The sequence below is a fragment of the Myotis daubentonii genome, chromosome 1, assembly GCF_963259705.1.
Source record: "Myotis daubentonii chromosome 1, mMyoDau2.1, whole genome shotgun sequence".
Classification (NCBI taxonomy): Eukaryota; Metazoa; Chordata; class Mammalia; order Chiroptera; family Vespertilionidae; genus Myotis; species Myotis daubentonii.
Window position 1 is genome coordinate 93,338,394 of NC_081840.1, and position 15,952 is coordinate 93,354,345.

Genomic DNA, 15,952 nt, shown 5'->3' on the forward strand with positions numbered 1-15,952 from the left:
TAAGATTTGTAGACAGATCTCCAGAGTCTACATCTACTCTTCTTTTAAAATCATCAGTCCTTGCATCTCCAACATGTATTAAGTGAAAAATGAAGACACAGAAAATGTATAGAATATGCAATCAAGTTCACAAAAGAAAGGAAAATAAAGAAGATATATCTGATTGGCTTACATATGCATAAAAATTATCTGAAAGGGTAAATAAAAAATTTATAACAGTGGTTACATATGGGGAATAGCAACTGAGCTGATGGGAGACAGAAATAAATCTCTTTATATTTTTTGATATTTGAAACTTGTATATATAGATTGAGTGTGTTATATGCCCTCTGACTCCTGGCAACCGTATGAATGAGTGATGGCCGCCACAATGTCCTGCCCTCAGCAGTCCTGCTCGGCCCCTGTAGACTCATGCCTATGGCTGTTTTTATGGAATCAATCCACCTTATATCTGGTCTTCCCCTTTTCCTGCTGCCTTCTATTTTTCCCAGCATTATTGTCTTTTCCAAAGAACCCTGTCTTCTCATAATGTGACCAAAGTAAGGTGGCTTTCAGTTTTGTCATTTTCGCTTCCAGTGCTATTTCAGACTTAATTTGCTCTGCGACCCACTTGTTTGTCTTTCTGGTGGTCCAGGGTATCAGTGGCACTCTCTTTCAATACCAGATTTCATATAAATCAATTTTTCCCTATCAGCCTTCTTCACTGTCCAATTTTCACATCCAGACATTGTAATTGGGAACGTGCGAGTGTGGATGATTTTAACTTTGATCTTTAATGACACATCTTTGCTCTTAATGATCTTTAATTCTTTCACTGCTGCCCTTCTGAATCCCAGCCTTTTCTTGATTTCTTGGCTATAATGTCTATTTGAATTGATCGGAGCCAGAGTCAACAAAATCTTTAACAATTCGATATCTTCACAGTCTATCTTCTATAGTTAGGATTTTTGTCTTGATGTTCCAGACAGTCCTGCTTTTGCACTTTCTTCCCCCACTTTCACCAGAAGTCATTTCAAATCATTGCTACTGTTTGCTAGTAAGATACTGTCATCTTAGCTTATTGATATTTAGTTCACCAATTTTCACTCCTCCTTCCGCTGAGCCTAGCCCAATCTTTTGTATATGTTCTTTGCACAAATTAAACAAATGCACTGATAAAATGCATCCTTACTGGACACCTTTGCCAATGGAAAACCATCTGTCTCTCCATATTCTGTCCTGACAGTGGCTTCCTATGCACAACACAGGTTATGCATCACAACAAACCAGTGCTGAGGCACGCCCATTACTCTGAGAGCTTCTCATAGTCCACACAAAGGCCTCCAGTAGTCTTTAAAACATAGACTAATCTTCTAAAATTCTGGAGTCTCAGTCCCCAATCCATGTTTGCAATTAGCTCTCAAGTGCCTCTTCCTTTTCTGAATCCAGCTTAAATATCTGGCAGTCTTGCTCCAAATAAGGTAAAATCTTTGTTGCATTACCTTGATTATCACTTTACTTGCATGGGAAATGAGAGTGATGGTCCTATAGTTACTACACTCCTTTGTATCTCCTTTCTTAAAAATTAGTATATGCCGAAACCGGTTTGGCTCAGTGGATGGAGCGTCGGCCTGCGGACTGAAGGGTCCCGGGTTCGATTCCGGTCAAGGGCATGTGCCTGGGTTGCGGGCATATCCCCAGTGGGGGATATGCAGGAGGCAGCTGATCAATGTTTCTCTCTCATCGATGTTTCTAACTCTCTGTCTTTCTCCCTTCCTCTCTGTAAAAAATCAATGAAATATATTTTTAAAAAAATTGGTATATATATTGTATGTTTCCAACCTGTAGGCCATTGTTTTGTTTTCCATATTTGTTGACATATTCTTGCTAGGATTTTGAAAGAGTCTCGTTGCTTGAAATAATTCTATGTGTATCCCATCTACCCCTGGTGATTGATTTCTTCCCAGTACTTTGAGGGCAGCTTTCACTTCAGTGTCTAGAATTACAGGTTCTTTCTCATACAAATCTTCCTCAAAGTTGCTGTCATCCTTTTGTCTCCTCTGTATAGATTTATATTATACTATTTCACCTTTTATTCCCTCCTGATCAGATAAGGTGCTTCCTTGTTAGCTGTTCAGCATTCCTAGCCTGGGCTTGAATTTCCCTTTTATTTCTTGAATCTTCGGTAGAGATCTGTTTTTCCTTTTTTGTTGTTTCCCTTTATCTTCTTACACTGACTATTGTAATAGTTCTTTTTATCTTGACATGATAGTTGTAGAAAAATTGCACTTATGACTTTAACCCTGCTTTTATCACTTTTGCTTCTCACTTATCTCTAACAAGTTTTAGTGTTTCTCTTTCATTCATCTCGATTTTTCTTTTCCTTTTTCAATTCCTACTTCTGGATTGTCTTTCCACATTCTTCCCTAATAGTACTGTTATTCCTAGTTCTTCACAGTTCTTCTGGTTCTCAGTCAATTAAATTTAACAGTTTAGCAGATGGACTTAAACCCATGGGGAATGTTACTTACATCATGTGTTGGCACTGTGATTCTTTCAGCACTCTTTTCCAGCTTTACTCTAATGTTTGATATTAATAGTTTGTAGTCAATACCAATTTGTCCCTGGCCTTGTTTTGTCAGAGAGAATACAGTTTTTCCATCTCCTGATGCCAATTAAATAGTTTACTTGATTTCTGTATTGGCCATCTGGTGATGTTCAGGTATACAGTCAGCTGTTTGGTTGTTTGGAGCATATGTTTGCAATAGGCAAATTGTTAACTTCATTAAAATTCACAAGCCAATCTCCTGCTTCATTTCTGACTTCTAGTCCAAATTTTCCAACATTTGATTCTGCTTTATTTCCTAATTTTGCATTCCAATCACCTATAATGTTCTGTTTTGATATGTAATCAATTTCTTCATAGATACTTGTATAAAAAAATTCAATTTTGTCTTTTTCCTCTGTAGTTGGAGCATAGACTTGAATCATGGTTATGTTAGAGGTTTATCTAGAAGTCTGATTGATATTATTTGGTCCAACCTTACATTGTAGCTTCTGCCTGTGCTACATCTTGCCTCAGTATTAAAGCCACTCCATGTCTTCTGAGCTTGTCATTTCCAGAGGAGAACACTGCAGATGTACCATTCCAGTCATTTTAGTTTGCTGACACCAAGCACTACAATGTTTACATGTTCCATTTCTTACTTTTATTGAATTTGTTGGGGTGACATTGGTTAACAAAACCATACAGATTTCAAGTGCACACCTCAACAAAACATCATCTGTACACTGCATCGTGTGCCCATCACCCAAAGTAAAGTCTCTTTCCAGCCTCATTTATCCCCCTTTCCCTTTTCCGCCTCCCTCCATCCCCTTTCCCTATGGCTATTATTTTTGCATAATTCCTTCACCTTTTTTTCACCAGCCCCCCAATGCCCTTCCCCTTGACAGCTGTCAATCTGTTCTATGTATCTATGCTTCTGTTTCTATTTTATTTGTCAGCTTATTTTGTTCATCAGATTCCACATATAAGTGAGATCATGTGGTACTTGTCTTTTTCTGACTGGCTTATTTCACTTCGCATATTTTCCAGGCACATTCATGCTGTCACAAAAGTAAGATTTCTTTCTTTTTTACAGCTGTGTAGTATTCCATTATATAGAAGTAGCACTGCTTTTTTATCCACTCATCTATTGATCTGGTCTGTTCCAGATCTTAACTATTGTAAATAATGCTGCAGTGAACATAAAGGTGCATATATTCTCTCAAATTTTGTTTTGGGTTTCTTTAGATATATTCCCAGAAGTGGAATCACTGGGTAAAAAGGCAGCTCCATTTTTAATTTTTTGAGGTAATTCCATATTGTTTTCCACAGTGACTGCACCAGTCTGCATTCTTACCAACAGGTCACAAGGGTTCTTTTTTTTTTTAACACATTCTTGCCGGCACTTGTTATTGGTTGATTTATTTCTGTACCCATTCTGACATGTATGAGGTGATATCTCATTGTGCTTTTAATTTGCATCTCTTTGATGATTAATGAGGTTGAACATCTTTTCTTGGTGTACAATTTCCAGTTACCTTGGTCATGTTTCTTACCTTCCAAGCTCCAGTTATATGTGTTTGCAGCATTGTACTTTCCTTTTGCCTTTGTGCACATCAGCTGCTAGACATCCTTCCCGCGTTGGTCTAGCTGTGTCATTAGCAGCATTGCTATCATACCCACTCTGCTCTTCCCAGCAACTGTAGGAGTACTTTCTGACCTGGGAGTGTCATCTTTCAACAATAGCTCAGATTTCTTTTTGGAGTGTCTCACATACAATTTTCAATGAGAGAGAGAGAGAGAGAGAAATTGAGAGAAAAAGAAAATGCAGTAGTGGTTCACCATTGCTTTCTGCTGCCCAGTGTGTGGATCCAAACCACATGTGCTCAGATCCCTGGTGTCACAATCACCAAATGCCTATGAAATGTGAATATATTACCTAGTTCAAAACCAAAGTTTTACTCTCTTGTACTTCTCAATGACTATATTTTTACCATATTCCCCCAGAATTGTACTTAAGTGATTGGCTTAGTTGGGGACAGTATCACCACCTTAGCAGCTGAATGGGACTAAATATTTTCACCCTATGCTTCTTAATGGCAGGTTTACCAAGAAGGTCAAATAAAAAAAAAAATAAAGCACAGCGGAGGGATTGCTGCTAATAGGCGTGTAGAAGACACATGTTCTCTTTCATTGTTCTATTTTGGATCCAATAATAACTCCTCTTGGATCACAACGTTGCCTCTATTGTTTCCCCATTAACACGGTGCACCCAATGGGAACATCTGCCCAACACTAATGAGCTATTCACAGGAGAAACAAGAACGGGGTACCAGGAGCCAAGGCAAAACAGTTGGAGGGAAAAGAAGACTCTTGCCTCCTGACCTAAACTGAATGGCTTTTAAGAGACAGAACCAGATTTTTAGTTATGTAATCCCTTTATTTCTCATTTCCTTCAAAACTTAAAAGTCAAATTCCCCTTTTGAGTGCTAAGAGCCAGATCTGCCATTATTGTGTCTGTGAAACTGGCTGGACTGGAATCAGAAGAGGTGCCTTATTTAGCCCAGATGAATGTAAAGTATTTTCCCCTTTTTGTTATCACCCACTATTTGGAAGAATTAGTTAATAACAACTATCTTCCTTCCTTTGCATTTTATTTTTCTTTCCAAACAGTATTCTAAGAGAAATTTAGTTTTTCTTTACTAAGAAAAAGAATTGTTCGAAGGCATGAAGATCTGAGATAAGAGGAAGTCTAGTTAACTCCATTTTTGCAAAACTTGACTTTGAGATTCCTTCAATATACTCTTCTCTTTATTACATTTTATTGTTTACATTTCAATAATGGAAGAGATTTTCTTCTCACACATTTCCCTTTGCCCTTCCGTCTCCCCCTACTCCCAGTCTATGCACTTAGCTTATGCCAAGCTGAGTCTACCTCTTCAACATCCAATTCCCCAGTTGCATCAGCTCACTCTAACCTTGAGCCTCTCTAATTTTCTGCAACTTTTCTGTTTATGTCATTCACCCTGGCATTCAAGCCCATATTTTCTTCTCTTTCATTGACAAGAAATCTAATAAACAGACTGCATTGTTTCCCTAAACAGGAAGGAAAGAGAATTAAGGTCCATCTGTGCACAGAGGTTCAATCAGAATCATCTGAATCTCTGCTTCCCTCTCCATCACTCTGTCTCTGCTTCCTCCTGTGCAGTTTCTTTCTTAGGCAAGCTCTCCCCACAAGGTGGCTTTTATAATCCTAGCAGTTGGAGGCCCCAGGAAAAGAAGACCGGCTTTCCCAAACTTCTAGCAGAAGTCCTGCCTAGTCCTGTGTTACATGCTCATCTCTGAAACAGGTGTCAAGATCAGCGCCACCTAAAACCCATGCGCTGAGAAGAGGGATGGGAGGATTCCAAAAAGAAAAGAGGGATTCTGGCTCCAAAAGGAACAATACTGCGCAGACCCTCCTCCGCCCCCCCCAAAAAAAAAGTGCCCTAACTTAACACCATTACTGCCCCATATTTATGTGTTTACATCTTGCTTTGCCTGGCTAGGCAGTAAGTTCCTGAAGATCAGAGACTTTCACGATTCTTCAGCATCTGGCCTAGTATGGAATACACCATTAGTAAATATTCTATATATATTCATTAAATAAGAAAATTCCTCTTGCTAAAAAAACGAAAAGCCCATTATAAACCTCATATTCTCTGCAGAACTGGACCTTCACCAACATTAGAGGAAATCCCCATCATGGTGGCCAATAGACAGTGTTCAAGGGTGAGAGCCCCCACCTGCTCCTGATTCCCTCTCTGAACATCCCAAACGTAGGTCACTCCTTATACTGTGGGGGGAATTCCAGATGCTCTGCTGCCTTTTCAAGAGTCTGGAGCCAGAATGAATACACTTCTTCCGTAATGAGCCAGATAGTACATACCTGAGGCTGTGTGGGCCGTAAGATCTCTATTGCAACTATTCAGTGCTGCTGTTATAGAGGGAAAGCAGCTGTAGACAATGCAAAAGTGAATGTGCTTGACTGGGTTACAATAAAACTATTTATGGGCACCAAAATTTGAGTTTTACATAATTTTCACGTGTCGTAAAATATTGCCTTCTCTCTATTTTCTTTCAACAATTTAAAACCAAGAAATACATTATTCGCTTGCAGGCCATACAAATACGAGTAGGGGAGATAGAATCTGCTTGTGGGCCATAGTTTGCCAACCCTTGTGCTACAGTATTGCAATTGTTTTTTAGAAGGACGTCTTATGACTTTAGTGGAATAAGATAAAAGCAAAAAGCAAATTTGGCAAGTTTAACGCTTTCACTTGAAGTTTAATGTTTTGAAAGGTGATAAGCAGTTGTGGTTTCTATGTGACGGTGCTTATTGATTGAATAAATGAAGTCTTTCAAATCTGTTGTCAGTCTGAGGGCTTACAACAACCATTTAAACATGATCAATGGGGTTTTCTAGAATTGCAGCCATAGAGACTCAGTACCAGGGAAACGTCTGCAGATTTAAAAGCCTTATTTCCAGCATACTGAGCATCAGGTTGCCAGTGAACATAGGTTAATTTACCTAACAGTTTTGTTACCATTTATTCTGCCCAAATATCTAGTTAATCCTTTTTAAAAAATTCATGTTATTTCAGTCAATGTTTGAGTGTTTACTATGCTCCAGACATTGGATAATAATAGCAATAAATATTTTACTTATCCCACAAAGGAATTGAAGTAGCCAAATAACATTTATATGGTGTCCTAAAATTTTTAATCGTTTTAAGGGTAATGGTGTCACTTTGTGTCATCATGTCATTTAATTCTCCTCACAACTTGGTGTGTTATCTGGGAAAGGTATATTATTATGAAACTCATTTTACTGCAAGGTGGACCATTCCTGAAGTAACGGAGGATCTTATTCCTACTCCTGCTTTGCTCTTGCCACACACATGCCCACATTTCTTTACCTCCTGTGCTAAGAAACCAGAGGCATCTGATGAATGGTGGTGACCTAGAAAAATTCCAAAACAAAACAATTATTCAAAAGGACACCAAATATCCCTGGTGTAGAGTATGAGCTATTACAGAACTCAATGACTGTTGAAACACAAAGCACAAATCCCTCCTCCTCAAGAAATTCCTAGCCATCTCCCAAGAACCTGCCTCATTCACTATTCCTCATGGCCTTGCCTCAGCACTCCATCCTCAGACAGAACTCTTCTCTTGGCATGGATTCGGCACTTGTCTAAGGCCTGCTGGCCTCAGTTCCGTGTTATTTAACAGTGCCTGTGTATTCACCACATCCAAATAGAATGTAATCTTTGGTCATCAGTTTAATTTCCCTGTGTCCATGCCCCTTTGTCAATATCTACCAGAGTGACAGTCTATTACAACAGTGGCTCCCAATGAACCACAACTCTCACTATTCACACACACTATGTGCTGAATTAGGGCACATTGTGTAACTACCTGTAATCACAGGATGCAGTGGAAATGACACTGCCAGTTCCTAGCCTAAGCCTTGAAAAGACTCAGAACTTCTGTTTTTGAGCCTTTGGGAGTTTTGAGCTACTATATAAGAAGTTGGGCTACTCTGCAATAGACAGAGAAGCCCTGTCATCTCAGTGTCCCAAGTGAGCCCAGCCCCAGCTAATGTGCAATTAAATGAGCCACATGAATGATCACCAGTAAGATGAGCAGAACTCTCCAGCCAAGCCCATGTTGCAGAAATGTAAGAAAATTAAGTTTTATTGTTTTAAGCCATATGGGAGTTTATTATGCAATAATAAATAACCAAAACAGGAACTTAGAAATTATTCATTGATTGAATAAATGAATGAATGCAATTCTTGATGTGTTTTTTTAATATATTTTATTGATTTTTCACAGAAAGGAAGGGAGAGGGATAGAGAGTCAGAAACATCGATGAGAGAGAAACATCGATCAGCTGCCTCCTGCACGCCCCCCACTGGGGATGTACCCGCAACCAAGGTACATGCCCCTGACCAGAATCGAACCTGGGACCCTTCAATCCACAGGCCAACGCACTATCCACTGAGCCAAACCAGTTAGGGCGATTCTTGATGTTTTTATTGCTTTTGTTACAAAACTACCATAGCAACAAATGTAACATTAAAAATTCATTAAGAGTGGATTGAAAAAAAGGAAAATACATGAGAAAAGAGAAAATAATATTTATTGAGAGCATTCTGTATCCCATGCACAATCCTAAGGCAATTTTTACATTCATATTTCTTTTCTTAACAACCACCCTACCTGTTCTTTTACTGATGAGAAAACTGAAACTCTAGTAAGTAAATTAACTTGGTCAGGATGAAACAGTTATAAAATATAAAAACTTGGATCTAAATACAAATATCTGTGCTTGCACTGGAGTGTCGTTTCCACTCCATCACACACTCTCAGTGATACTTGCTGCTCGTGGTCAGGGTACAACCATCAGTCCAGCTTCACTATTGGTTTTCCATGGGGTTTTGAGCTTCTTTCATGTCCCATATACTCACGTTCCAGCTCCTATGCATGATACCACGAAGCTGACACTGCCCCCTCTTTCCTAAAATGCATCCCAATTCCTGGAATAGTTATAAAATTCTAGCAACTTTTGGAAAGACAGTTGCTTATCACCTCAGGACAGTCTGGGTGCAAGAGGCCCTTGAGATCAGGAGACCAGACCTGAGACTAGACTCAATAGTCCCTCTGGGCCAGATTACTGTCTGTAAGGGTAGTATCCCAGAAGCTTAGAAAAGTGAGAGGAGACGCGGTGTGACCCAGTTCAATGCATTAATACAGGCCAATATCCTGGCACATTCGTGGGTATGCTGGCTCAGAAAATTCGGGTGTGACACTGAATAATATACATTATTCACAAGCTTCCCAAATGATTCTGAGGGACAGACAGGTTTGGTCCATTTAAAAATATAACTAATTCAGAAAATCTGTTAGTTTTTACTTCTCAGAGCATGTCACACTAATGGTATTTAAAAGATGATACATTTTTAATTATGTGAATTGTCTATCTTGTCATCTTTAATTCACTACATGTCATCAACCATCTTCTTTAATGCTGACTTATGTAAAACTAGTTTCATAACTTTAAAAGTGAGTTTTCAAAATCTCAGTAGCTATCCTAAAACTGGTATCATTACCCCATAAAATGACAAGGTAGATTTAAGTTGTTTGAACATGTATGAATGCACCTTTACTAAACTATTTCCATCTGATACAGTTCAGTGTGACTTGCCTTCATGTTTCTCCACTTTGCTAATTACATGTAATGTGTTATGACTTCCAGAGAGAGGAATCTGATTAGCATCCTTCACAGAGCTGCTCCCATGTTTGCACTAAAGTATCCATGAAACTATAAGACAAAACCCACCACACACGCCAGGATCTGAGTGGAATCAAAGCCCAAGGCATTTGAAAATGTACTGAGAAAGGCCTACTTGTTGTGCATCACACCACATACTCTGATTTGCATCCTGAAAAAGAACCCACTTGGGGAGAAACACACAATCAAAAATAGTTGTCTTAACATTTTTAAAAACCTTTTTTATTAAAGTCTAATATAGATACAGAAAAGCTCATTGAACATTCACAAACCAAACTCATCTGTGTAACCAGCACTCAGATCAACAGAGGGTGCCTTCAGACTCCATCCCAACCTCTACCTGCCCCCACCCAACCCTTCACACCCCACCCAGGGTTCAAACCTTCATTTGAAATTTTAAAAAGATGTTTTTACCCCTGGCTGTGGCTAAGTGGTTAGCATGGTCCCATGCATGAAGAGATTGCCACTTCAATTCTCCATCAAGGGCACATGCCTGGGTTGCCAGCTGGATCCCCAGTGGGAGCATGCATAAGGCAGCCAATCGATGTTACTCCCTCACATTGATGTCTCTCTCTCTCCATAGCCCTTCTTCTCTCTCTAAAAATCAATAAACTGCCCTAACCGGTTTGGCTCAGTGGATAGAGCGTCGGCTTGCGGACTGAAGGGTCCCAGGTTCGATTCCGGTCAAGGGCATGTACCTTGGTTGTGGGCACATCCCCAGTGGGGAGTGTGCAGGAGGCAGCTGATCGATGTTTCTCTCTCATCGATGTTTCTAACTCTCTATCCCTCTCCCTTCCTCTCTGTAAAAAAATCAATAAAATATATTAAAATAAATAAATAAATAAATAAATAAATAAATAAAAATCAATAAACTACTTCTTTAAAAATAATTTTATTTCCCCACCTCAGTCCCCTGACTCAGGGTCCAAAGGAATGTGCAAATGGAGACTAAGGCAGTTACACTTTGTGCTCCCTTTGGTGCTTCTCTGTGTGTCAAACACAATATCACACAAGGTTCCCCTCCCTCCCCCACTCCTCCAAAGCTCTGCACCCAGGCAGAGAAGGCAAAAGACGCAAGTAGGGGGGAAATAAGTATGTGCATAGAGGTGGGAGGAGATGCAGAGTGACTGTGACAGCTGGTGGAGTCAGCCACAGAAAGCCTGAATACTGGGGAGTATAGTGTTTTGCAAATTATGGTGGTTTGCATATCACAGAATCAAACATTAGAGATAGATGTCATGCCAGTTGAATAAATGTCTACTTAGAAATGGAAAATTGGATTGAAGGCTTAGTACATTAACCTGCCCTTCACATCTCTGAAAAAGAGACCACTTCAATACATTCTTGGACCATAACGATACATCTCTGTGGAAGATACAGTGAGGGTGGAATAAGAAAAAGCCTACTCACCCTGTCTGATGACAAATACAGTCTGGATTCATTTCTGTGCAAAGAAAAGAAAGAAGGGAAACTAACACACGTCTATGGGGAAAAATACAGTTTAAATAAAAATAGAACAATTTTTGAGAGACCTGGGGGAAAAGGAGCTCTTTTTATATTTAAAATAAACTCTTTTTATATTCCAGAAGAAAATTTCCAAACTCTGATTAGCCTTGTAAGTACAGTACAAAAAGACACAGGCTCTAACAAAGAGAAAAAGAACAAGGAGAGAGCAGGCTAAAAAGAGATGGCAAAATGATGAATGATTTTAAGGAAATTAAAAACACTATCTCACGCAGCACTGTTTGGGTGAATGGTTTGACAATACCTAATTGGTTAACTATATATATGCTCTATGACCCAACAAACCCTCTCAAAAGCATAATATTTACCCTTATAAATGTCATAGGGATAGCAGGAAACAAATTTCAAGTTAATTATATTGCATTGAATACTATAAATTTGCTAAGAGTAGATTTCAGGCGCTATAATAAAGAATAAATCAAAACCTGACAACTGCTAGGAGATATGTTATAAGATATAGCTTGATTGCAGTAATCATTTCACTATGCATATCAAGTCATCATATTGTATACCTTAAAAATTAAATACATGTAATTTTTTAATGTTAAGAATGTTTATAACAGTATTGTTTATAGTAGCCAAACTGTCCAACTACAGCCGTGATAATATGGTGGGATATACAAACAATGGAATAGTATACAAAATTGAAAATGAGCATCTACAGCTACTCACCACAACGCAGATGAATACTACAAATACAATGGCTCATGGATGAAGCCAGAAAAAACTTCATATTGGTTGATTTCATGTATATAGGGTGTGGCAAAAATAGGTTTGCAGTTGTGAATACACAAAACAAAGTTTATTCTTTATTATTATTTACTGGTTGCCCAGTGCATGAATTTGTGCACATTGAAAGAAAATTAATTAGAAGAAATATTTTAATATTGCTATCCGCCTTTTCTCTATAATAGAAATGTCAACCAAATTCATGATCGACAATGACAGATGGAACACACACATGCGATTGGTGCCAGCAAGAGCTTTATATGTAGTGTGCATGTGCAAGCCAACTTAGCCATATATATATATATATATATATATATATATATATATATATATATATTAAACTTCCTTAATTAGACCTGCTTTCTGATGTAGCTAAACTTTTTCCAGCCCAGTGAAGAACCCCAACTTCTCTTTCAAGTGATTGTCAGCAACACAGCAGTAAATATCAACATGAAGCAGATTATTATTGTAGATCATGCAGAAAGAACAAAGGGTAAAATATTGAACTGCAGCAGTGTTTGACTATAGTCTGCACCAGGGGTCCTCAAACTTTTTAAACAGGGGGCCAGTTCACTGTCCCTCAGACCGTTGGAGGGCCGAACTATAGTTTAAAAAAAAACTATGAACAAATTCCTATGCACACTGCACATATCTTATTTTGAAGTAAAAAAACAAAACGGGAACAAATACAATATTTGTATTTGCATGTGGCCCGCAGGACCCCTGGTCTGCACAGTGAGAAAACCTGAAGTCATTTTCAAGGTCCACCATTTCTTACTTCTTTTCAGTAAGGTCAAGTTTCTAAGCTTTCTAAATCTTTCTTTTCTGGCAACTGAAAAGAAAATAGGATTCTAAAGAGTCTCCTATCTACCTACTCCAGGACTTCTGTGAGGATCAAATGAGATAAAGCACAGGAATACACTTCACAAACATTTGGTCAAAGTGCAAAATGTTTGTACCTGGCTATACAGCAAGTAGTGTTCCTAGGCTGAAGAAACTCCAAGGAGACTAGTCTCTAGGGAGAGAAAGCAGAGTGTTGCTATGTCACATCATTACCTGGCAACCATTTTCAGACTGGGCTGGGCTGTGGGCCACATTTTGTGCCATGGGGTCACAGCAGTGTCGGCTGCGATTTGGTGGGCTGTCACTCTGGGGTGGTGGTAAGGCCTGTGTCCCACTTGTAGGAAGCTGAGTATTGCTTTGTGGGCACCAGATCCATGGTGCCGTTTCTCTGTAAATGGCCAGGGCACATTATGGCAGCTCCTGCATTAAGTGTCTGCCCCCTGGTGGTCAGTGTGCATCATAGTGACCAACCAGACAGTTGGACACTTAGCACATTAGCCTTTTATATAGATAGATTAATTATTGTATTGTTTTCCATATGACCAACTGTAAATCTACTTTTTCCTCACCCTGTATAAAGCTTAAAAGCTAAACCATGCTATTTAGGGATGCATACTTAGGTCGTCAAACTTTTAGAAAAGAAAGACAGTGATTATCATCAAAGTCAGAAGAATATTACCTTTGAGCAGAGCAAAGGGCGTGTGCTTGAATGAGGCTGCAGGGAGCCCTGGGATGCTGCAGTGTCCTGTTCTTACACACAGTTTAGTATCTTATTTCTCAAGCTGTACACCTAGGATTTACACACTTTTTTGTATGTGATTATATTTCACAAGCTTAAAATGTTTTAGAAATATATTAGCAGAATTAAGATCTAAGTTGAGGAAAAAGACAGGTTTGATAAAATAAAAAAATGAAGAGAAACTTCTATACTCATAAGATATACAGACTTAATATAAAAACCATGGCGGGGGCAAAAAAGGGGAGAGATTGAAATTTAGACAACTGATATCCCCAGAAAAACGTCCAAAATGAAACAGAAAGGGAAATCAAATAAATCATAATTGAGTTACATAACAGATAATTGGCTAAGGACTTTATATACATTAACTCACTGAATCCTTGCAATAAGCCTTGGAGGTTAAATACCATCATTGGTTTCAGCCCTTACAGTAATGGAAAACCAAAGCTAACTTTCCACTGGTCTATGACAGTCAGTGGTGAGTAGGAAAGTGGCAGATAAAAGCAGTCAACCTTGTCTATGAGGCCCTCTGGACCACTGCAGCACACTAACCCCTCTTTTCCTGTTCCGGATTAAAAACTAATGTACTGCAATATTCAAAGCCAAAGGAGAGTGCAAAAATCTTTGAACAATTTTAATATTTTAAATTATTAAAAATAATTTTGATCCAAGAATTCCGTACACAGCAAAGTTGTCTCACACTTGTAAAAGCAATAAAATAAACAGATATGTATAAATATTTAGGCATATATTTGAAGACAAATATTAATTGACCTAAATGAGAAGCCTAGGAGATAGAAATTAGGGAGTAATAACTAAGGGATTGGCCCACAGGTCCAAAACTGACTGATACAACGATAGATTCAAATATTATAGAAATAGTTAAAACATTCTTCATATAAATATTTTTTAAGTTTTACATTAAGTTAATTTTTAAAATCCAGGTTCCATTAGCAAAACCTGGGTGGGTGAGGAGCAATAAACCCTGAGGAGGTGGAAAGTAGGTTAAACTGCTCTGCCAGGATCATCAAACATACAGGTTTGCTATTTAGTAATTAGAGAAATGTAAGTTATAGGATGCACTTGAAAACCTTTGAAATCTCAGTATCACTAGCAGGATTTAAATATGTGTAACTATCTCCAAAGGAAGACAAGAGCAGAGAAAATATGACCCATATTTGAAAACAATGGAAATACATAGAAATCAGGAAACAAAACATGAAACAAGATAACAAGTAAAAACAAATGTATTAAAAGTCAAAGCGTTGCAGATTGAGTCCAACTCTACTCTGTTTAAAAGCCCCATCCAAAATGATATGACATACACGGGATAAAATAGGATAAAAGCAAAAGGAAATAAAAATGTATGAAAGACAAAGGCAAACAAGAAGCACCAGTGAAAATACTGCTATCAATACTGCTCACCAGAATTGTATTGAAATACATACCGCAAATATGTTCTTAGAAATACAAGGATACATTTTCAGCAACTCAGAAGGGGCTTTGCCACAGCCTCCAGCCATCTTTGATAAATCATGTAAACAAAAAAAAATAAACAAGGACAATATTTCAAGAAATACATAATAAGATTAGTGGAGAACCAAGATGGCGGCATAGGTTAACGCCGGAGTTTGCTGCTTTGAACAACTACTTCAAAAGTGAAACCAAAAAACGGAAGGGACATCACCCAGAACCACAGGAACACTGGCTGAGTGGAAGTCCTACAACTAGGAGGAAAGAGAAACGCACACGGACACTCAGAGGAGGCGCAGTGCTGAAGTCAAATTCTGAGGTGCGGAGTACGCGGAGCGGGCTGGCGGCAGAGGGCGCAGTTGGCGTTTTCAATCGGGAGGGAGTCGCAGACTCTGAGCTCCAGATCCGGGCGAGTCTCTAGGGACCCAGACTCAAACGGGAGAAGCGGGACTGTCTGGCTTTGGTCAGAGCCAGTGCAGCTTTCTCTCCGAGCTTTGCAGCGGGTGCTGGAACTCAGAGAGGCAGAGCCCCTGGGGACAGGACTGAGAGCCGCCATAACTGCTCTCTCCGGCCCACCCTGTTGATCCTGTGCGACCCGCCCCGCCCAAGCCCTGCACAGAGGCATTTGCCGGATAGCCTCAGGCAAAGGCTAGATTAGCACCTCCCTAGAGGACAGAAGTTCTCTCACTGCTGACACAGCTGATTCTCATAACCACTTGGCCTGGAGGTCAAACCCTCCCTGGAATTAGCTACAACAATCAAGATTTAACTATAAGACTGC